The 22,801-nt window shown below is 34.7% G+C and overlaps 1 protein-coding gene across 47 annotated transcripts in view; it reads right to left on the bottom strand.

Moving 5' to 3' along the window:
* LOC141394483 (embryonic polarity protein dorsal-like) overlaps window positions 1-22,801 on the bottom strand; it is a 108,607-nt gene that overhangs the window by 32,232 nt on the left and 53,574 nt on the right. For 35 of the 47 annotated variants that reach the window (XM_073968914.1, XM_073968900.1, XM_073968920.1 and 32 more), the window contains one exon: window positions 18,282-18,330. The gene's annotated coding sequence lies outside the window, so the exon portion shown is untranslated. Of the gene's footprint in view, window positions 1-10,870; window positions 11,430-18,173; window positions 18,225-18,281; window positions 18,331-22,801 lie in introns of those variants that run through there. The other 12 variants (XM_073968927.1, XM_073968924.1, XM_073968933.1 and 9 more) reach the window with 3 other exon arrangements.

The following is a 22,801-nucleotide window of genomic DNA, read 5'->3' as shown; positions in this document are numbered from 1 at the left end:
TATATAACATTGAACAGGGGTACATTTTCCGAAACCCCTGGGCAAAAATTTAAAAATGAATGGATTTTGACCTAGCCCTGGGTACTTTTTGGGGGTTTTAAAACACAATGTTTGTAAAAATTACGAATGTATCGGTTTAAATATTAATTTGTTAGACAATAGTGGCTACATCTACGACCTTAGGCACTTTATAGGGCCTAAAGGCACGACAACGCCCCCTTTTTATACCGTACATCACCTTGTGGTAAGGGGTATTATGTCTTTGTGCATTTGTATGCATCATACAAAAGGAAACGAGATAGACTCACAGTTCCTTCTAGGGATATATGTACATAGAATAACTTGCTGTACATAGAATAACTTGCTGTACATAGAATAACTTGCTGAGTCGATTAATGCATGTCCGTTCGCAACGTGCAGGTTGCATTTATTATCCAATTCAGCTTAAAATTGAGGAATACCATCCCAGCAAAATAAATTGGAAGTAGTGCAATGTAGACTAGTTCTTTCATGGCATGTTTTGATGCAGGTCAAACGGAGTCGTGAAAGAGGCACTCCATTCCATACATTTCAACCGCATTCGGATGCGATCCAAAGAATGACATCCATTCCTCACATTTTAACAGCATCCGGATGCAGTTCAATCGGAGTCGTGAAAAAAACACTCCAATTCCTTACAGTTTAACAGCATTTGGATGCGAGCCAACGATTGACATCCATTTCTCACATTTAAATTGCAATTTCCTAATGAAGTGCTGTTGGAGTACTTGTCGAAATTTCAACTGGTGATGGGAAGACAATACAAGAACCCCGTTAGCTGATGAATAGACAGCGGAATTTTATGCAACCCCTATTTTTGGTCCGATTCATGTCAAATTTTGGGACTGGGCATATTTTTTGCTTCTGATTACATTGCAATAGAAACATATGACATATGCAAAATTATGCAAAATGCATACATTTTTGCATATGCAAAATTTATGCATTTTACATATTTTCTTATGCAACAAATATTTCTATAATAGGTACAAAAAATGTCTATGTGTACAATTTTTCTGTTTAAAATTCTCTTCACACAAGTCAATAAAATAGAGAAATGTATAACCACAGCCACAACCTTCAAAATACCGAAAATCGGGAGGTATCGTTCTATGGGGCTATATGAAGGCCTGAACCTAAGCCGACAAATTTTAGGTGGAAAGTTTTATACCCCCAACGAAGACTTAATACCTTATTTCAGCCTTTTCGGAGGGATGTTGAGGGCACATCCTTCAAAATACCAGAAATCGGGAGGTACCGTTCTATGGGGGCTATATGAAGACGTGGACCAATACCGATAAATTTCAGTTGGAATGTTTTATACCCCCAGCGAAGACTTAATACCGAATTTCAGCCATTTCGGGTGGATATTGAAGGCACATCCTTCAAAATACCAGAAATCCTGAGGTACCGTTCTATGCGGGCTATATGAAGACGTGGACCTATACCAAAAAAATTCTGGGAGAAAGTTTAATACTGCAAATGAAGACTAAGTACTAAATTTCAGCCATTTCGGTGTAATATTAAGGCCACAACCTTCAAAATTCCGAAAATCGGGAGGTACCGTTCTATGGGGGCTATATGAAGGCGTGGACCTATACCGACAAATTTCAGGTGGAAACTTTTATACCCACAACGAAGACTAAATACCAATTTTCAGTCATTTCGGTGGGATATTAAGGCTACAATTTTCAAAATACCGAATATCGGTAGGTACCGTTCTATGGGGGCTATATGAAGACGTGGACCTATATCGAGAAATTTCTGGTGGGAAGTTTTATACCCCCAACGAAACCCAAATACCAAATTTTAGACATTTCGGTGGGATATTGAGGCCACAACCTTCAAAATACCGAAAATCGGGAGGTCCCATTCTATGGGGGCTATATGAAGACGTGGACCTATGCCGACAAATTTCAGGTGTAGTGTTTTATACCCCCAACGAAGACTAAATACCAATTTTCAGTCATTTCGGTGGGATATTGAAGCTACAACTTTCAAAATACCGAATATCGGTAGGTACCGTTCTATGGGGCCTATATGAAGACGTGGACCTATGCGGACAGATTTCAGTTATAAAGTTGCATACCCCTTACGAAGACTTAATACCAAATTTCAGCCATTTTGGTAGGATATTTAGACCACAAATCCTTGAATATATTTTTGCATATAGTTTTGCATATGCTCTTTTTATGCAGATATGTACAAATATGTCAAAATATGCACGATATGCAGAATATGCAAAATATGCAAAAATTTCTGGGCCTAATTCGTTTTATTTTGTAATAAAACGAGTTTCTGTCTAATCAGATTTTCTCTACGACCATTCTAACCATATATGCATTTGCATAGGATTCCGCAGTCTACTGATGAAGCAAAAACATTTCAGCTTGGATTAAATGGAAAGCGGACGAAACAAACTCAGTTGCGATTGAATTTAATGAATAAATTCTATTATCTGTGTTAATGTAATAAAGTTCTTATTATTCTTGTTTCACACAAACAATAAATTTTTTTTTATTATTTTTGGATAGTTTGCAATGGCTTGCATTTTTACTGCATCTTTGAACTGCATAAAAACACATTCCGAAGAGTGACTTTAAATTCAATCCTAAGCGCTGCATCAAAACACGTGCTTTCGATGCAAATTGGACTGCATCCTATTCTACCCTAAAGGGTTAGTTAAAATGCGATTCCAAAGGTATAGTTAAAATGCAGTGCCTAAGGGTTAGTTAAAATGTAGTGCTAATGGAGTGCATCTTTCAGTAGTCACGCTCTTGTAAAAATCATGAGTGAAAATGCATATTTTGATGCACTTCCAGATTACTTGTACATATGAGTTAACTGCATCTTTGGAGGCAAACATTTTGCTGGGATTTTTTAGCCTTCGGAAGAACGCTATTGCTTTTGGTGCAAATCGGTTCAGATTTGGATATAGCTCTCATACATATTTTCGGCCGTTTTAAGTATTTGGTGCACGAAACACGCTATATAAGTCCGATTTCAAGGAAATTTAAAATGTGTAACGGAATTTGGTCTAGAAATAAGTGTGTCAAATTATATGGAAATCGGTTCAGTGTTCCATGCTGTCCCATGGTGAAAATAGAAATATATTTTAATGAATTTTGGAGGGTTGGCATAGAGGAGGCATGATTTTTTTGAACACATTATTTGGAAAAAATTATATACGTTTCCGCTTGAAAATTAATTTGCGACCCGACCACGCACAGTGTTGCCGTAGTGGACAAAAATCGAAAAATGTGAAGTTAACTTTTATATATGTTTACGTTTCCTTCTTACCGTAAAAACATCAGATACGTCGAATCTGAATGAATTTTGTCTACGAAGTTATAGCTTTTTAAATATGAAAAATATTTAATTTGACATCAGCTGCACATGGCATTTGTACAGTTATCAAGAATTAAAAATAAAAAAATATAAATTCTTAATATTTCGTAGAGTATATCTTTTGATTGACAATTTGGCTCTTGATTTCCGTTTATTGGACATCTCTTCTGAAGCGAAATGTGTAAAAACATTCTGCCCATCCCTGCAACCTTCTGAGATATATCGGTCAAGATTTGGATATAGCCCCCATATATACCTATACATGTATATATTTTCCCGATTTTGCTACAACTCGTTCAATTTTGATCGAATAGCCTTCAAATTTAATATGTGTTATTTTCTTTGGCCCCTGAGTAGCTACACCGATTTTTACAAAAATCGGCTCAGATTTGGATTCATCTCCCATATATAATTGCCCGATTTTGCTATAACTCGGTCAATTTTAAACGAATAGCCTTCAAATGGAATATGTAAAATATCACATATTAAATTTATGCAGTTTTACTAGGTTGATGAATTTTTGCACAAGTACTTATGAGGGCACAGGAATGAAAAATATGAATTTTGGACCATAATATGTGATATTTTACACTGTGGAACGCCCACTGTTTTAAATATGTTATATCTCTGAACTACACCACGCTGTGGTAGGGGGTATTATGTCTTTGCGCATTTATATGTAACATGCATGAGGAAAAGAGATAGACCCATAGTTCCTTTTGGTGAGTTGATGTATGCATGTCCATGTTTCTGAGTTGATGTATGCATGTCCGTACGTTCGCAAAGTACAAGTCGCATTTATTCCCCGATTCTGCCTATTTTTAGCAATAGGAAAAAAGCTATTGTTTTTGGTGCAAATCGGTTCAGATTTCTAACTCCCATATATAATTTCGCCCGATTTAAAGTATTTGCTGCACCAAAAACGCTATATATTTCCGATTTCGATCAAATTTGGAATGTGTGACTGAATACGGTTTAGAAATAAATGTGCCCAATTTTCATCAAAACCACTTCAGATTTTAGATTTGGATATAGCTCCCATATATGTTTTCGGCCGCTTTCAAGTATTTGTTGCATAAAACACGCTATACATATATGTCCGAATTCAATGAAATTTGGAATGTGTGGCGGAATTTGGTCTAGAACTAAATTTGCCAATCATATTGAATTCGGTCGAGATTTATATATAGCTTTCGGTCGTTTTCTTGTATTTGATACACCAAATACGCCATGTATGTATGCATAATTTCAATGAAATTTGGAATGGGTAATGAAATTTTGTCTAGTAATAAACTCGATATATCTAACCAATTTTGACGAAATTGGGAATATGTTATGAAAACTTTTCTAGAAATAAGTTTGGCAAATTATATTAAAATCGTTCTATATAGCTCCCATACATCCAAATAAATTTAACATGTCAACAGTGGTGTATCGGCCCCGTCCGACTTTGATCCTTTCCTTACTGGTTTTTTGTACAATGTGCCGTTTTTGCGGATTCTGAAGCTAAAATGTTCATAGATGAGAAAAATCAAAAACAAAAAAAAAATCGCCAGAGCGATTATTAAGTAAATCGCGGTTAAAGTTCACATTTTTAGGAATTTGCTTGGAAACGGCAAGTCCTATCGAAATGGGACTAAAGATAATGTTGTAGAGAATTTTCACTGCTTCAACACTTTCTTTAGTCTCGATAGGTTGCCGTTTCGAAGCAAAATCCTGAAAACCTAAAATAAACCTAAAAATGTGAATTTTGACCTCGATTTATTTAAAAATCTCTCCAGCGATTTCTTCTTGTTTTTGGATTTTTCTCATCTATGAACATTGCTGTTTCAGAATCCCCAAAAAATTCCCAGGTGTAAGCGGTTTTCATTTAAATTTAGTTAAGTCGCACCGTGTATGACATTGTTTTATAAGGAGACGATACAGTCAGTGAATTGTGCCAATTTGAACTTCTATATCTCAAAAATGGTAAAACCTACGATAATATCATAAAGTCCAATTTTGTATCACTGCCACAACATTTTCTGTAATCTCATTTTGATAGGACACGCAGTTTCAAAGCAAAATCGTGAAAACCGCGATTTTTCTAAAAAGCTCTCATGCGATTTTTTTATTTTTCTCATTTATAAACATTGTAGGAATGAGAGAAGTATGGATGAATACTTCATGAATTGAAATTTCGATTTTTTGTATAATAATTCATTTTTATATGCCTAATATGTAATCAAATTTGATATTACGAAACGTTGCTGGCAAACATTCGAACTAACGCCACTTTGACCTGCTATAAAACGAAATTACTGAAAAATTTAATGTGTACATATTTTTTATTAAAATATACAAGCTTTAAGGGAATTTAGTGTAAATTATTTTAGGCTCAACTCGAAAGAGAATTAATTCAAATATAATTTTTTATTTTTTTATATTTGGAAATTGATCACTGTACACTTGCCCGTTTGATGGGCCAATGCTCATTTTATTATTCGAAATTATCGAAATTAATTTAGCGGAATTCTAAGCAAAACAATTAATTTATATTCAAAACGTTTTCGTTCGAACTTTTTAACACAAATATAAAAGAAAATCTAAAAGCTTTCGATTGTTTCTCACTGACGGACAAACATCGTTTGATGTAAAAACCAAAATGTGTTTTCATTCGGTAAATTTATAAACGAAAACATCTTTGTGTTATTTCAAACAAACATATGTAGCTACTTTTTATACCCTCAGCCTTTAGGCTAAAGAGGGTATTTACACTTTGATACGACCAAAAATGTGCCTCATCGAAATAATGGTTTTAGACCCCAAGTATGTTTGTACGATATCCGTTTCAGACAATTTTGAGTAGATCTAGCAATGTCCGTCCGTCTGTCTGTCTGTCTGTCTGTCCGTCTGTCTGTCTGGCTGGCTGGTGCGCACGATAACTCTCGAACGGATCAATCGATTCGGTTCAAATTTTGAGTATCGAAATATTTTGTCCAGATTCGATTTAAGTTCGAAGATGGGCCATATAGGTCCACTCCTTCAGGTACCTCCCCCACAAATGTTCAAAAATTGTCGCAAAATTTGTGCGCACGATAACTCTTGTAGGGAATAACCGATTTGGTCCATACTTTGCGCGTCGTGTAATTTCTACCAAACTTAGATGAGGTTCCAATATGGACTCAATCGGTCCACTCCTTCGGGTACCTCCCACACAAAATTTCGGAAAAGTTCAGTTTAAGACCTGGTCTCGAATCGCTTTGATTTTTGTTTACGCAAGTTGTATTCGCTGTCCTCTATACGACGCTGTAAGTTTCATTAGGGGCAAGTCCATACTTCCTGAGAAAATAGCCTGAAAAGTACAAAAAACCCTATAACACCGGTGTAGTGGTTGGAGCGCAAGATAACTCTGGAACGGATCTGCCGATTCGGTCCAAAATTTGGCTTTCGTAATATTTTGTCCAAACTTAGTTCAAGTTCAAAGATGGATTATATCGATCTACTCCTTCCGGTACCTCCCCCACAAAAGTTCGAAAATGTTCGGACAATTTGTGTGTACGATAACTCTTGAAGGGAGTAACCGATTTGGTCCATACTTTGCACATTATGAAATTTCTACCAGACTTAGATGAGGTTCCAATATGGACTCAATCGGTAAACTCCTTCGAGTACCTCCCACACAAAATTTCGGAAAAGTTCAGTTTAGGACCTGCCCTCGAATCGCCTTGATTTTTGTTGTAACATCTTGTATTCACTGTCCCCTATACAAAGGTACAAGTTTCCTCAGGGGCAAGTCCATACTTCCTGAAAAAAAAGCCTGAAAGTTGAAAAACAAACCCTATGATACCGTTTATGGGTGGAAGCGCAAGATAATTCTCGAACGCATATGCCGATTCCGGCCAAAATTTGGCTTTCGTAATATTGTTTCCAAACTTAGTTAAGTTCGTAGATAAGCCATATCGGTCCACTCCTTCAGGTACCTACCCCACAAAAGTTCAAAAATATTCGGAAAAATTGTGCGCACGATAACTCTTGATGGGAGTGACCGATTTGGTCCATACTTTACACATGCTCATAATGTCTACCAGATATAGATCAGGTTCGAATATGGACTATATTTGTCCACTCCATCCCGTACCTCCAACACAAACTTTTGGATAAGTTCACTTTAAGACCTGCTATTGAATCACTTTGATTTTTGTTGAAGCAACTTACATTCGCTGCCTCAATTACGATGGTAAAAGTTGTTTCAAGTCCATACTTCTTGAGAAAACAGCCCGAAGGGTGTAAAAACCCCCTATGGCACCACCATGGTCTATGTCGGTCTATTCCTTTAAATACCTTTTCCGCAAAATTTTTGAACATTTGTAAATCCCCTAAATACATAAGTTCTTTTTGAAAAAAGTGTTTCATTTTGCACAGGCTGAGGGTATATCTCTGTCGGCAAAGCCGACTGATACTTTTTTACTTGTTGTTTGTTTGTTTGTGGGTTGACATTTTTGGCAACAATGCCACTTCACGTTTTTCTTTTACAAATCGGAAATGACGAAATTATCAAAATATTCATGTATTGAATAAATGTACAACATCTGAAGACTTTTTATGTTGAGAATAGGAGACATATTTCATCAAATTTGTTTATGACTTTTTATTTGAAACTAGCCGACCCGTATTGATTGTTAAGGCAAAACCTAAATTAGTGCGTTATTACTCAAAACAAAAACAAAATCCATGTATTTCAAATTTGAAAGTCTATGAAAGTCTCAAGTCTATGAGTCCCATATAAGTGCGTAAAGTCGTAAGGACACAACCACCATTGTCACGAAAATTAATTTTGAAACCGATACATTCATAATTATTGCAAATAAAGCGTTTTTTTAAATATGGCATATGGTTTTGGGTCCAAAATAAATACGTAAGGTCGGAGACACAACCACAATTGTCTCGCAAATTAATTTTCAAACTGATACATTCGTACTTATTGTAAATATAGCAATTTAAAACAAGTTAGAACGGCGTTATGTTCGGCCCGGTCGAACTTGTTATACCCTCCACCACGAGTTGTATTGAAGTAAAATGGAAAAATTAGTTTCCTTTTAGACTAATATCAAAATTCACCAAAATTCACAATGTGGCTAACCTTCACAATACCGAAATTCAGGGGGATATATCACAACGTCGATATATACCTAAAAATTTCTGGCGGAAAGTTTTTATACTTAAAGAAGACGAATTACCAGATTTCTGACCACAACCTTCAAAATACCGAAAATCGGGAGGTACCCTTCTATGGGGGCTACAAAAAGGCGTGGACCTATACTGACAAATTTCTGGGAGAAAGTTTTATACGCCCAACAAAGCCTAAGTACCAAATTTCAGCTGTTACGGTGTGAAAATGTGCCTTAAACGTTCAAAACACCGAAAATCGGGAGGTACCTTCTATGCGGGCTATATGAAGGCGTGGACCTATACCTACAAATTTCAGGCGGAACGTTTAATACCCCAAATGAAGGCCAAATACCAAATATGAAGGCTTGAACCTATACCGACAAATTTCTGGGGGAAAGTTTTATACCCACAACGAAGACTAAGTACCAAATTTCAGCCATTTCGGTGGGATAATGAGGCTTAAACGCTAAAAATACCGAAAATCGGGTGGTACCGTTCTATGGGGGGCTATATCTAAACGTAGACCGATCAAACATCCTAGGAGTAAAAGAAACTTCTATGCCAAATTACAAAGCTCTATCTTAAAAATTGGGAACTGTATATTGATTTCAACAGACAGACTGACGGACAGACGAACATGGTTATATCAACTTTGAATTTTACCCGGATCAAGAATATATATACTTTATAGGGTCTCCGATGAATATTTCGAAATGACCCTCCATATTATGGTGGAGTGTATAAAAACGGGTAATGGGTAATAAAGAAATGACCCTCCATATTATGGTGGAGTGTATAAAAAAGGGTATAGTGGAAGTAGACTATTTTCTCCGGGTGCCATCCCTGTACATTCCCTGGCAATTTCAGGAAATCGGTTCAGTAGTTTTTGTAGAAAAATTGATATTGAAAATTGAAAAAGTGGGCGTGGTAAAATTTTCTTTCCACGAAAACCTAAGTTGGTCTATGACGAACATTTAAAAAATGATTTAAATCGGTCCAGCCGTTCTCAACTAATGCAATTACTAACGAACGGCATTTCATTTTTATTTAAAAAATTGGTGATTTATCGATTATAAAGCCTTATGGCATGTTTCACGAAGACGGTTTATATACAAATTCGTTCGAACTACTACCAAACTTCTGTTTTTCGAAAAATTTCTAATTTTTTTTTATTTTCAATCAATCAAACATTTCCTACAACAACAACAGGGGCTTGGTAGTAATTCGAACGAATTTGAATTCGATTCGTCACACAAACATCAAATTTACCAGAGCCAAATTTAGTAAATTCGGTGCATTTAAATTGCCAATTCCATTGCACTATGTCAAATAAATCCTCATAAAGGACTTTAACCCGACAAAAAGCTTAAATATATGAAGAAACAATGGAGAGAGAAATTTTTGGTAAAGGAAAAAGCCAACATTACACTGAGGGGATTTGCCACCGCTGAAAACCTTCTGAGTGCAAGGTGGTTGTGCTGCGGTGGTAAATCCCCTCAGTATTTCAGCCATGAAATATTTTAGAGTTGGGCAATCTCGTTCAATTGAACGATCCGGATCACTAACTCGTTCAATGGACACCGGTAATTTCTTTGACAAACTGCGTATACTTAATTTCACACGTTGGTTTTTATGATGTTACTCATTCGTCTTTAAACGAGGAAAGTGATCCGGATCGTTCAATTGAACGAGATTGCCCAACTCTAAAATATTTCACTCTAAGTCAGGGATGCACTGTTTTGCAAAGACAGTATACTGAGCGATTCCACTGAGTTGTCTTTGCATTTGCTTTTCGCCCTCACGCACACTTTACGTGAACAAAAACAAACGATAAACATCATTTGGTTGTTGCTTTTTTCACTCATACATTCACACATGTTTTCGTTTTGATTGTATTTTGTTGGTCTCCACTGCTCTAAGTGGTGACTAAAAACGTTTACCGCACCATGGTGAATGAATGAACATTTGGTAGCACTTTAATTCAGGATTGATCTTGGTAAGTGCTCCCTCTTTTTCACAAGTGTATTCAAATTCTGAGAAAAAAACACCAATGTCTAATTGTTTTTTGTGTTCGATGGTCATGTAATTGTATCACGTGAAAAATATATATATTTTATTTTTGTCATACGTTTTCGAATTGCTGAGACGACAAATAACATTACTTGATTTTTGTACTACGTATCTCCCGCCATAGTAGATGTCTATGGACACAAGTGCCTAGATTAAAAAATCTCACTTCACTTTACTGTTATTAAACAGGCACTAGTTGGTTGTTGGTGTCTGCTGTGATTAGAGATTAGAAATAAAACGAGTCTGTCTGTTGGCAACTTACACTGCAATTTCAGATTCATTTATTGCAACAGTTACTGCTACTGTCGCCAAGGTTTTTGTTTGTTTTGATTTTACTGCTCCGTAATCAAACGATCGATTGAGATATTTTATTGCAGGCCTAATCAAGCCATAAATCGTCCATCAATTATTTTGCCTCTATAGGTATGTGATTTAACATTTGTTTTTCAGTCGACTTTTAGTGCAAATAATCGACCAATATTTTTTTGTTCCGTTTACAAGTTTTTCATTCACGTATTTTGTATTTTCCGTTCAGCGCACAAAAAAAAAAACAAGAAAAGACGTCCGCCGGTAATCTCTTGAGCTTTAGAACTAAAAGCACAGATGTATTTTATAATTCGAATACGTCGATCAAATAATCTTTTGGTGGGCTTTTTTAGCTTTTAATGCGACATTCATCGCCCGACCAATGGAACGTCCACTTTGGCCAAGTGATTTCAGTGCCAAAATTGTACACTCAAAGAAATTTAACGAAACATGTAGACACACATATGTACGTCCGCACAAGAGTACATATGCACAATACATATTGCTAAAGCAACAAAAAAAAAAAGACAATTGAAAGGAAAAAGTGAATGAAAATACTGGATGTTCTTTTTGCGCCTCACCCAGAAATAATGTGTGTTTCATTTGTATGGTTTTTGTTTATCGTTTCGTCACAATATGTGTACTTCATGCAGATATACTATATTATAGTAGAATGGCGATAATAAGTCTGTCTGGTTACTTTCCCAGCAGGAATTGTCCAGTAAGAACTTTCTTAGAGAGTAAGGAATTTTTATTTTCTTTTGCAAGAAAACTGTAAAAAGTAAACAGACACCTTCCCAGCAAACTCGCAAGCAACCAACTGACTTGCCATTAAAGGAACCAAAGCAAGCAAAACTGTTGTATTTTATTAAAAATATAAAAGAAAATTACCCAAAAAGCAATTTTTCCACTTTTCAACTTTGTTCTCCAAAAAACAATACAATTAGTTTGCTATTTCCACAATAAAATTGTTTTTAATTTTCACAAACATAAAACACCAAATAATTAAAATCAGGAAGAAGAAGAGTTGCAAGTGGTTGCTAAAAGAAATTTGTCCAGCAAGAACTTGCAAACTCTCTGTAAAAGAACTGTCAAAATGTCTCTCTCGAATCGCTCTCTTTTTGCTGACTTTTTGTATTAACAGACGACTTCCAGCCAGGGCTGCCAGATTATTTTCATCAAAAAAATCATCAACAATTAAAATACACTCATTTAGACATATTATTTTGCATGAAACATAAAATGGATATTCAATTCATTTTGTAAATAAATATTCGAGTTTATCTTCTTTAACAAGTCGGGTATAATCCATTTTCTGTTTTAGTTTTTAAGTTTTAATTACTACTTTTTATTTAATTATTCCTCAAAATCCAAAAACCTTAGTTCACGAAATTCTGAATCCAATTGTTGCTTTTGCTCCTTCCTCACAAAATGTGAAAGTTTATTAAGGGGTAGTTTACACTATATGTAAATGTCATACGACATGAAATTTTCCATCGTTAAATATTCACTAATATGTGGAATATTGGAGATTTTTCTTACGCCATTTATTCTGTGCGTCCACCCCAACAAAAATATAATAAAATTACGTCTCCAAATTGCCTTCGTGGGTAGATATGGAATGCTTTTATGACATTGATAGATAGTGTAAACTACCTCTAAGGATGTCGTAAAATGAATAAAAATTGCTATAAAAATCAAATTTGTTTAAATTTAAAAACTTGTGTATAGAGCTCAATATAAAAGTTCACGCAGTTAATTACTCTGTACCAGAAATTAAAAAAGTCTGCTAGTTTTGACATTTTGACAATTTGTTTCTTTATAAATTTGGCAAAAAAGATTTTTGCAGGTTCTGCAGCAGAATAAATTTATATGTTGCTTTTTTCACTCAAGGCATATTGAATACGTATAGTGTCACACCAGCTGTTCGAATATGAAATGTCGAACCCGTTGCACAGTGGATCCACCCATTGCACATAGGTTTCAATCAGGAAATTTTTGGCCAAAACCCTATTTTTGAAGTTTCGAAATTTTAATTTTTTTTTTGCACAGAATAATAAAAATGCATCAAGTCATCTGAAAATAATTAGTTTTTGTAAATAACGTTAGTATTCGTTGATTGGCGCAGTACCAGTGTTGACACTTTTTTATGTAAAAATAAAACAGACTATGTGCTGTAAAATATACAATTTTTGTTGTATTGCGTCGCTGCATAAATATACAGAATTGAGACCAAAGTTATTATGAATCGGGAAGCTGTTAATGAGTACTTTCATAATATATACAAAAAGAACGATGAAATTTGTGAAATTAGCGTAATAAAATCAATGTTTTTATATATATTAAAAATTATTTTTTACAAATATTTTTTAAATATACTTAACTTTTAAAAAAAATGTCCAAATATGTCCACCTCCAAATCGAATTTGAAAGATAGCAGGGGGTCTGTACTAATAAATTCAGAAGTCAAATCATGCTCAAATTTGCCACAGTTAAAATAAAGTGGATTTTTCTATTTTAAGATGGGAGAATTTTTTGTAAATACCTGTTGTGACTGTGCGTAGTATCCAATTGAAATAGAACGATAATACCAACAGCTATCAACCGATTTTCCTTCCTTAAAATTCATATTTAAGGGTTTCAGAGTGTAGAAAACAAGTATGTATATTTTTTTTTGAAAATAGGTCCAATTTTTATCATAGCCCTCATATAAAAGTACCGTCCGATTTTAGATATTTTGTGGATTTTAGCGACACTTATGACCGATTCGGCTGAAATTTGGTGTTTTGACCTCTTAGAAGATATGAATCCTTCATACCAAAAATTATTAACATAGGTCAATGTTTTGGTTTAGACCCCACACAACGGGACCACCCTGTTCAACAAATTTTGGCAGTTTTTGGTCATTTTGGTCGATAAAACGTAAGAATTGCTGTTTATACACATCTTTATATATAAAACTCAATTGTCGTTTGTTGGTAATTGAATCAGTTGAAAACGGCTGGAGCGATTTGGATAATTTTTTGTGGAAATGTTAGTCATAGTCCAGTTTAGGTTTTTATGCAAAGAAAAATTGGCCACGCCACTTTTCCGCCCACTTTTATAAATATGTTATATCTACGAAACTACTCAACAGATTTTCCTGAAATTTTCAGGGAACGTAGAGTGATGGCCCCCTGTTGAAATAGGCTATACATTTGGTTGAATTTCGGATCGCGCGGGGTGCCTCCCCTATGCCCTATTTTTGTAAAAATGCAATATTTGCAACAATTACAAATGTATCGCTTTGAAAATTAATTTCCGAGTCAATGGCGATTGTGTCTCCGACCTTACGTGCTTATTTGGGGCATTAAGACTGGACAACGCCCACTCTTTTAAATATGTTATATCTACGAAACTACTGAATCGATTTTCCTGAAACTTTCAGCGAATGTACAGGGTTGGTCCCCGATAAAAATAGGCTACATATTTTTTGACTTTCGGATCGGGCGGGTACTTCCCCTATGCCCTATTACAAATACGAATGTATCGGTTTCGGAATTTATTTGCGAGTCAATGGCGATTGTGTCTCCAACCGTACGTACTTATTTTGGGACTTAAGATCCGACCACGCTCACTTTCTAATTAGGTTATATCTACAAAACTACTGAAGGGATTTTCAAGGAAATCGCGATTTGTCTAAACTTTTAAATCTTTAAAAATAAAAATCAAATGTCGTTCGTTGGTCATGACATCAGTTGAGAATGGCTGGACCGATTTCGATATTTTTTATGCAAAGAAAATGTACGCCCCCTTTTTTCAATTTTAAATTTTTATCATTTCTACAAAAACTACTGAACTGATTTTCCTGAAATTGCCAGGGAATGTACAAGGATGGCCCCCGCTTAAAATTGGCTACAAATTCAGTTGAATTTCGGAAGGGGCGGGGTACTTCCTCTATACCCTACTTTTTTAAAAATGTTATATTTACAATAATTACGAATGTATCTATTTCGGAAGACCTTACCCACTTTTTTTAGGATCCAATGACTTGACCACACCCACTTTTTAAAATATGTTACATCTACAAAACTACTGAACCGATTTTCCTCAAAATGTCAGGGAATGTACGGGCATATTTTCTTGAATTTTGAAGGGGGCATATTTGAAAAAAAAAAAACGCCTTACCTTTATGAATAAAAATCAAATGCTGTCATAACCCAACTTAGGTTTTTTGGAAAGAAAAGTTTACCACGCCCCCCGAAAACAGGTTACATACTTTATTGAATTCCAGAGGGAGCGGGGTACCTCCCTATGTGATATTTTTAAAAAACGTTATATTTGCAAAAATTATGCATGTATCGGATTAAAAATTTACGGATTAATCTACAATCTAGGTACCTCTTTAGGGCCTATATCCCCGACCACGCCTGTTTTTTTTTTAATATGTCATAACTTTAATACTACTGAAGGGATTTCCATAAAATTTGCGACAAAAGCTCAATGTTTGCCGTTGTTATGTATATATTATGAATTTCGGAAGAGGTGGGGCACCTTCCCCATGCCTTTCTGTTAAACGCTATATAAGCCAAATGTATGATTATATCGGTTTCAGCATACATTTTGGTAGGCAATGAAGTTGTGTGCACCCTAGGTACATATTTGGAGCCAAGATACCGGACCAGGACTTCTTTTTTTTATATGTTATATCTTGAAAACCGATGACCACGCCCACTATTTTCAAAACATTATTTTTCCAAAACTACTGAACCTAATATTCAAAAAATGTTCAGGAATGTCCCGTGGTCCAAAATGCTATATATTTGTAAACGAATTTCGGGGCCTATTATTTTATAATCGCTATATTTGCTAAACTTATGAGTGCATGAAAAGCTAAAACATATAAGTCTCAAAAAGCGGGAGAATTCGATTTAACCACTTTTTAACCTTTAAAATTAGATCGCTTTAGGATAGAGACAGGGACATGGACGATAATAAATCCTAAAAAGCATAAAGCAATTGGCGAAAAAATCCGACAAAGTCCGTAAGAAAGGTTACACACAAAAAATCCTTCTCGGTTTGACAATAGACCGAAGAAGTGAAGAAGAAAATACCTATTTTTGAATTTTCAAGCATAAAGTCGATAAAAAGTTGTCATTAAAACTCATTACGACGGGCCAGCAACGCGGACCGGGGTCTGCTAGTTTATTATAAATAAAAATTAATTTCAATACAAAATGGACGTTGAAATAGTTTTGGCCAGAAAATTTGGATTTGGGACCATTGAGCCTTGGCCAAAATAAAAATGAATGTCAAAATTTTGGTACAACATCCGGCAACTCTGACAGCTATGTCATGGCAATGTGACCTAAGGTTTTAGTCATGATGCCCACCAGTGCCCTCTTCGGGAATAATTTTCCAAAGTAGGTCTTGGGTTTAAGATTATTCAGTATTAATCTCAGCTGCCATCTAATGCCAGACTATAAATGGTGGGTCGCTGACTAAAGTTGCCCTAGAATAGGGTTTCTATGTATATATTAGCGTATAACTCTGTTATCTGACCACGTACATTAACATAATTGGCATCAGTGGCAAGATGAAGAAATCTTCTTCCAAATGTGTCATACGTTGGCGGTACGTGCCTTCCAGGAAGAACGCTATATTATCTATATTAAAAATTTTACCAATTTTCAGACAAAAATGTTGATTTTTTTAATCCGCTAAATTGGTTGGATTTTATATTGTTTTGGAGATTTTTTGTTTCCCCAAGCCTATATTTGTATCATAAAATAATCGGGACCTTTGTTCATGTCATTTTGTACTAACAGCATAAAACAATATTCCTCAGAAATTGTACTAAAAACGTCAAAATACTTGAAATCGGGCGTTACCGTTATATGGGGGCTATACCAAAACGTGGTCCTATATTGGCAATTTTTAGTGGAGAAGTTTTTTGGTCATTTGGAACCTCAAATGTCAAATTTCAGCTAACTCGGTCAGAAAATGTAGCTAAAAGTCTCAAAATACTTTAAATCGGGAGGTACCGTTATACGGGGGCTATACCAGAACGTGGATCTATCTTGTAAATTTTTAGTAGAGAATCTTTTTGGTCATTGGGAACCTCAAATGTCAAATTTCAGTTAATTCGGTCAAAAATTGAGTTAATAGCCTCAAACTACCGTTATATGGAACCTATACCAAAACGTGGACCTATCTTCACCATTCTTGGTGCAGAAGTTTTTTGATCTCTTGATATTCCAAGTGCCAAATTGGAGCCAATTTGGAAGGAAAATGTAGCTAAAATTCTCAAAGTACCTTAAATATATAGCCCATCTTCGAAATTAACCTGCCTATGGAAAAAAGACATTCGGGTGCAAAATTTTAGCGTTCTATCTCAAATATTGTGGGCGCTAAAGTGATTAAAAACAGACGGACGGACAGATGGACATGGCTAGATCGTTTTAGAATTTTATCCTGATCAAGAATATACATAATTTATAGGTTCGCACATGATTAGTTCTATGTGTTACAAACAGAATAGCAAACTTAATATGCCCTTCATACTATGGGGGACGTTATAAAAACATGCAAGGACAGCGTTAAGTTGGGCCGGGCCGAGAATAATATTTTAACTGATGATAATCACTTCATACTGAAAATTTTCTGCGTGGAGGTTTTCTACCCACCAACGAAGATTAAACACAAAATTTCAGCTATTTTGGTGGGATATTGAGGCTAAAACCTTGAAAATACCTAAAATCGAAGACTAAATACCAAATTTCAGCCGTTTCGGTGGGATATAAAGGTCACAACCTTCAAAATACCGAAAATCGGGAGGTATCGTTCAATGGGGCCTATGTAAAGACGTGGACCTATGCCGACAAATTTCAGGTGGACAGTTTTATACCCCCAACAAGGACTAAATACCAAATTTCAGCCATTTCGTTGGTATATTAAAGCCACAAGCTTTAAAATACCGGAATTTTCAATATAAATAATTGCGGAGGGTATAAAAAGTTAAGTCGTTTTCACTTGTTACTCTTATTTTTTCTTTAATTTTTTTTTAATTATTTTTAATTTAATCATTACTTATATTAATGCACCAGTGCCATTGTTTTGTTCTAGTCTGGGTTTCCCCATAGGATTGTTCTTTGCCCATGCCTTTAACTCTAGTCGTGCCGCTTTTAGCATTATCTAGTCTTATATCTAAATGGCCTTCCACATCCGAAAAATTAGATGTTCTGGTCAGATATTAAACCACAGATCTTCAGCGTTCTTACCACTGCACCATGGGGGGGGGGTCTCGTCAACTGTTTCGTTTGAAGTAACCCCTAGCAACACACAAAAATTCAAATAAACAATTAAAAAAACGTATCAATTATACTTACATGTTAAAAAATATTTTGAAATGTTTCACATTATGTCCTGTTAAATGATCTGAAATGAAAGAGAAATTTTTGAATAAATTAATTTTTTATCACTTTCCAGTTTTTTGTTAATAATGTTATAACACAAATGCCCCATTCATCTTCAAAAATATTTTGACAAAATGCCTTTTAACAGCGGTCACGCATTCAATGGATGAACTCAAAAACATTTTTCCAAAGAATTTCCCTCGAAATGAAATCAAAAATTATTTTCATATGAATCACCCCACAGGCCACAGAAATTCATTGAGAAAATCTATTCAATAGAGCAAAAACAAATAAATATTCATATACATATTTGTATTAATATACCTACATACTTGTACATAATCATACATACATACATATGTATGTATGTATGTACCTATACGCGGGAATATATCTACAGAAATTCTTTTATATACTTATTAAGGAGTAAACAAATATGAATTTCACTGATGTTTATAATTTTTATTCGATTCTTGTGCAGGTATGTATATGTATGTGTGTATACCGAATTGGTTCGAGAGCAGAAACAGAAAAATTGCAAAAACATCCCAAAACCTCATAAATTTAAATGTTTTTGTTAATAAAAAAACAACTTGTTAGAGAACAGCATTTAAATATTTTTCGAATACTGCTCCCAAATATAATGATTTTTAGCCGGTATACATACATATATTTTGGAATAGGAATAACTTCTTCAATTCAGATATATATTTCCGTTAACGATTTTCAGTTAACATACATATATGTATCCGTAATGTTTCTTTTATACACAGAGATCTCTGGGTATGGTTTAATACTTAGTAAAATTAAAGTACACATGCATTTTGTCCAATCTTTACTATGCTATTTGTCAAATAATACTTAACTTTGTTCCTTGAAAAATTGCTAGATGTTATTGAACAAATGTATTCCAGTAAAAGATCGCTTTGATTCATTGACTAAATACATATAAATATGTGAAGTACAACACAATTTTATGCAACAATATGGTGATAACATTATGTTGTAATTAGACATCGGATTTTGCATATTTTTTATTAATAAAGATACGAAAATTTTGATTGGACCAAAATTCGTTTCGAAGAAAACTGAATGCATTGATAGGCTCATATTTTTTTTTTTTTATTTTTTAGCATATCTGCATATTTTGAATATGCACAAAAATATGCAACATATGCAATACATTAAGACAAAGAAAATATTGAATTTTACATGAAATATTTCATATTTTATTAAACTTTATATTTTTGCATAGTTTAGTAATAACAATTGCTCGGTCAGAATAGTTTAGTAATAACAACGGCGTTAAGTTTGGCCGGGCCGAACTTTTTATACCCTCCGCCACAAACTGTATTGAAGTGAATAGGAACAATTAGTTTCCTTTCGTTTATGAAGAAGACTAAATACCAAATTTCAGCAAGTTCGGTAAAACAATGTCGCTAACCTTCACAATACCGAAATTCGGGAGGTACCGTTCCATTGGTGCTATACCAAAACGTCGATCTATATCTAAAAATTTCTGGTGGAAAGTTTTTATACTCAAAGAAGACGAAATACCAAATTTCAGCCACTTCGTTGTGATAATGAGACTAAAACCTCCGAAATTCTGAAAAATCAGGATGTACCGTTCTATTGGGGCTATATGAAGACGTGGACCTATATAAACCCTTTACGGTGGAAATGTTTCTTAGCCTCTGGAAACACAAAATACCAAATTACAGCCGATTCTGTGGTCAAATGGGACTTATACATTCAAAATATCTTAAAGTGACGCGTACTATATATGGGCCGTTATATGGGGGCTATACCGAAACGTGGACCTATATAAATAAAGTTTGGTAGAAATGTTTTTTAGCCTCTGGAGGCACAAAATACCAAATTACCACCAATTCGGTGGTCAAATGGGACACATATCTCAAAAATTCCTTAAAACGACGACGCTTCACTTTTTATGGGGGCTATACGAAAACGTGGACCTACCTAGCCCGTTCTCAATATCAAAAGTCCTATGAACAACCAATAGATTTTAGCAAAATTTCATCCACCTACTTCAATCCGTTCGGACGCTAGAGTGATTTCCACAGACGGACGGACATGGCTATATCGATATAGAATTGCACGCTGATCAATATAGTATATATAGGGCCTAATTATATTGTAGGGCCTAAAATTATTATTTTGAGTAGTTACAAACGGAATGACAAACTTAATATACCCCCATAGTATGGTGGCGGGTATACAAAATGGTATTACAATCAGGGTTTCGGAGTCGGAGTCGAGCAATTTTGCTGAGTCGAAAAAAATAACTCGACTCCGACACCGAGCAATTTTTTCTACAATATAAAAATATAAAATTAAATTCGGGACACCATTTTTTTAAAACATCCTTATTTATTTTAAAAGATAGCTAAAAACATATAAGCAAACGGTATATTATACAAATTTAGAGAACGATTCATAACGATATTTACTGTCCTTTGAAGTCTAGTCTTTTCATCTCTATTTTAATTACAAATTGCATGTCCAGAATATTTTTGATCCAGTTGGTCCTTTATTTTTGTTGCAAGCAAAAGTAATGTTCTATGGAATTATTATTGCACATTTAACGTCTTTTATATAAGTCCTAGAAGTCTTCTGTCAGAAGATCTACTGGTCTTCTCACAAAAATCTATTGATCTTCTCATCTTGTCTTTTGTCAGATGTCATCTTTATCTTCTATTAAAGGACCTGTTGGACTCCTATGAAGGACATTGTGGTCGCTATGGGAAATCTTACTGACATAAAATGGAAGTCAACGTCTGGGGGTAGAAAATTGATGTTGGGAATGCAAGCGCCTATTGAATATATACAAACTCTAAAGGACCCATAGCAGAAGTTTCTGAGTTAAGACGTAAAGAGTTTTTATTGACCCCCAATAATGCTTGAGTAAGTAGCTTTATATCTTTGTTTGGCGATATTGTTTCATCATTTTGCGATGAAATGTTTTCAGATAAATGGAATGAATAATCCTTTGTAGATTATTTTGTGCTTTTAGCTCTTCCTTACATGTCCTTCTTGAATTTAAAAATAAACACAAGATCAGATTTTCTTCATGAAAAAAATCTACAGAAATGTTCCTCCGAAAATTTTGGTAAGGACATCAAAATCGATTGATTTTCTGGGGTTATGGTCACTTACAAATATGTTTAAAAAATTTCGAGTCGATCGGACAAAAATTAGCTGAAATATGAGCGTTAAAAAGAGAAATTTCATTCTGATTTGTATGTATCATCGAAGTTTGAAACGCGGTTTTCTCAAAATTACATTATGGAATGTAGGGCCCACTGTAGCTCGAAAATGGATAATCCGATCTTCATATGTTTTTGTGGGATTAGTATACATATGTATATTAAAAAAATCATTTTCAAAAACAAATTTAGGGCCAATCAGAAGGCTTACTGATAAATTTAACAATCGCTGAGGAATGTGATGTCACGTCATTCTGTTTTCATTTGTAAAACGAACCACTCGCTATTGAAAATGGAGTAAACAATCAGACTAGCATCATGGGAAGTCGACATACACACATGACTCTTAGTCTCACTAACATACATATTAATTGCTCTACATCTTATTAATCAGCTCGATCAAACAGAATGCAAGTAGTAGGCCATTCTCGAGGTAAACTAGTAAAGTCGAAAAGCTAGAGACGAGCTTCATTTATTCGAGGTTTCGTGTATTCTCATTATAAATGATTTTGATCTATGGTCCAAAAATCCCCGTAAAATCCCCAAATATGCCCAACTCCCAAATCTCAAAATTTCTTTCCCCAGTTCCAAAAAATGTCCACAGTCATGACGTAATAAACAAGGCGTAAGATACAAACAGAATTTATTCAGACCTATCCAGAATATTCCAAATTTAATAAATTCATTTCTATTCTGTTCTACACAGTGCCGCATAAAAAAAATATAATGTATAGAATGTATCGCGTTATGTCTAGACTAGATTTAAATCCAGTTAAGGTCAAATTATAAATCTTTCTATTATTTCCTGTAAATTTTTATGAACTATTTTTGAACGATCCTAGTATTCAAATATTGTCATCAAAAACATAGAACAGATAAGACCAGACATAATAGCTGTGTCTTTTTACGTGATAATTTGTAATAATTATTACTAATGTTGCAGAAAAAGTTGCTGAAAAAAAATGTTTCAGCAACATTTAGTAAGTAAAAACCCAGCAAACCAAATGTCGGATGTACGGCACATCGGAACAATTTCGGAAGCAAAATCGTACAGATTTCTTTCCGTTTTCCATACGATTTTTCGTAGGCGAATTCGTAAAGATTTCGTTCCGATTTCGGAGAGAATGTCGGAAGTAAATTTCCCTTCGAATATGCTAATGTTTTTCTTCCGATTTCGGTAAGAATCCGGATCGATATGACGGAAACAAATTTCCCTTCGCACAACAACCACCTTTTGTACATATATATCTTACAAGCAACATTTTA

This window comes from Musca autumnalis, unplaced genomic scaffold, assembly GCF_047663935.1.
Source record: "Musca autumnalis isolate F117 unplaced genomic scaffold, ASM4766393v1 scaffold_2, whole genome shotgun sequence".
Classification (NCBI taxonomy): domain Eukaryota; kingdom Metazoa; phylum Arthropoda; class Insecta; order Diptera; family Muscidae; genus Musca; species Musca autumnalis.
Note: the sequence above shows the minus strand (reverse complement) of the source record. Positions and strands in the feature narration are given on the sequence as shown.